This window comes from Aristolochia californica, unplaced genomic scaffold (assembly GCF_029961685.1).
Source record: "Aristolochia californica isolate CCGP_79_NKW_82.1479 unplaced genomic scaffold, dmAriCali1.0.hap1 SCAF_33, whole genome shotgun sequence".
NCBI classification, from domain to species: domain Eukaryota; kingdom Viridiplantae; phylum Streptophyta; class Magnoliopsida; order Piperales; family Aristolochiaceae; genus Aristolochia; species Aristolochia californica.
In genome coordinates this window covers 205001-207500 of record NW_027182026.1, presented here as the reverse complement: position 1 = coordinate 207500, position 2500 = coordinate 205001, and positions in this window count along the sequence as shown.

The window sequence follows — 2500 nt, the reverse complement described above, 5'->3', positions numbered from 1 at the left end:
CAGGCGGAAAAGAGGCGCCCAGGCGGAATGGCGCCAGGGCGCCCAGGCGGAAAAGAGGCGCCCAGGCGAAAAAGAGGCGCCCAGGCGGAAAGGCGCCAGGGCGCCCAGGCGGAAAAGAGGCGCCCTGGCGTAGGCGCCCATGCGCCAAAAGAGGCACCCAGGCGAAAAGGCGCCAGGGCGCCCAGGCGGAAAAGAGGCGCCCAGGCGGAATGGCGCCAGGGCACCCAGGCGGAAAAGAGGCGCCCAGGCGGAAAAGAGGCGCCCTGGCGTAGGCGCCCAGGCGCCAAAAGAGGCGCCAGGCGAAAAGGCGCCAGGGCGCCCAGGCGGAAAAGAGGCGCCCAGGCGAAAAAGAGGCGCCCTGGCGGAAAAGAGGCGCCCTGGCGTAGGCGCCCAGGCGCCAAAAGAGGCACCCAGGCGAAAAGGCGCCAGGGCGCCCAGGCGGAAAAGAGGCGCCCAGGCGGAATGGCGCCAGGGCACCCAGGCGGAAAAGAGGCGCCCAGGCGAAAAAGAGGCGCCCAGGCGGAAAAGAGGCGCCCTGGCGTAGGCGCCCAGGCGCCAAAAGAGGCGCCCAGGCGAAAAGGCGCCAGGGCGCCCAGGCGAAGAGGCGCCAGGGCGCCCAGGTGGGAAAGAGGCGCCCAGGCGAAAAGGCGCCAGGGCGCCCAGGCAGAAAAGAGGCGCCCAGGCGAAAAAGAGGCGCCCAGGCAGAAAGGCGCCATGGCGCCCAGGCGGAAAAGAGGCGCCCTGGCCAGGCGGAAAAGAGGCGCCCAGGCGGAAAAGAGGTGCCCAGGCGAAAAAGAGTCGCCCAGGCCGAAAGGCGCCATGGCGCCCAGGCGGAAAAGAGGCGCCCACGCAAAAAGGCGCCAGGGCGCCAAGGCGGAAAACAGGCGCCCAGGCGGAAAGGTGCCAGGGCGCCCAGGCGGAATAGAGGCGCCCAGGCGCGTGGGGGGCAAGGCGCCAGGCGCCAGGCACGCGCGGAGGCAAGGCGCCACGCGCGCGCGCGCGTGGGGGGCGAGGCGCCAGGCGCCAGGCGCCGGGCGCGCGTGGGGGGCAAGGCGCCAGGCGCCGGGCGCGCGCGTGGGGGGCGAGGCGCCAGGCGCCAGGCGCCGGGCGCGCGTGGGGGGCAAGGCGCCAGGCGCCGGGCGCGCGCGCGTGGGGCGCCAGGCGCCTGGCGGGCGGGCGCCCCCAGGAAGGGGTGCTGGCGCGCGATGGGGTTGCGCCCGTACGGACCGTGTGACAGTACAGACACTTTGGCGAAACCTCCTGCCCGAAGCGATTTTAGGCGTTCGGCTAGGTAGGTGACCCGGTTTTTTTCGCGTTTCTCGGCCGCTAGCCCCTTTTTTCGCGTTTTCGTGCGCGCGCCCCTCTTGACCTCGCACGCGCGCCGCGCGTCGCGTCCTTGTCCTTGTCCGCGTCCGCGTTCGCGCGTGTCGGCGATCACGGGCCCCGTGCATGGCTCGTCTCTGTGGACCATCGCCCCGCTCTTGTCCCTCTTTCGTGTTTGTGTGGCGCCCCGCCCCGTGCACCATTGCCGGCTGGCAGCAAGGTGCCTAGCCCCCCTTGCCGCCAGGCCTGTCCACCCCAAGGTGCTAAAGCCGCCAGGCACCTGTGCCGCCGAACTGTGCGTCCGTAAGCCGCTGCACGTGCGGCGGCCGGCCATGCCCGTGCTATTGACCCTGTGTGACAGTACAGACACTTTGGCGAAACCTCCTGGCCGACGGGGTTTTTGCGCCCACCTAGGTAGGGCGACCCCTTTTTTTTCGTGTCGCCTGTCCGTGTGTCCCTTTTTCGCCTTTTTCGGGTTCGTGTTTTCGTGTGCCGCCAAAAGCAAGCCCTGCGCTCGTCCCGTCCCGCTTGACCCGTGCATCCGCCGGTGCTGGCCTGCAAAATGCCTGTGAGCGACGCACGTGACCAGCAGCCCAGGCGAGTGTGCACGGGTGGCAGGCGAAACGGGCGTGCGTGTCGCCAGTGTGTATGTCCCTTTTTCGCCTTTTTCGGGTTCGTGTTTTCGTGTGCCGCCAAAAGCAAGCCCTGCGCTCGTCCCGTCCCGCTTGACCCGTGCATCCGCCGGTGCTGGCCTGCAAAATGCCTATGAGCGACGCATGTGACCAGCAGCCCAGGCGAGTGTGCATGGGTGGCAGGCGAAACGGGCGCGCGTGTCGCCAGTGCGTATGTCCCTTTTTCGGGTTCGTGTTTTCGTGTGCCACCAAAAGCAAGCCTTGCGCTCGTCCCGTCCCGCTTGACCCGTGCATCCGCCGGTGCTGGCCTGCAAAATGCCTGTGAGCGACGCATGTGACCAGCTGCCCAGGCGAGTGTGCACGGGTGGCAGGCGAAACGGGCGTGTCGCCAGTGCGTATGTCCCTTTTTTGCCTTTTTCGGGTTCGTGTTTTTGTGTGCCGGCAAAAGTTAGCCCTGCGCTCGTCCCGTCCCGCTTGACCCGTGCATCCGCCGGTGCTGGCCTGCAAAATGCCTTTGAGCGACGCATGTGACCAGCTGCCCAGGC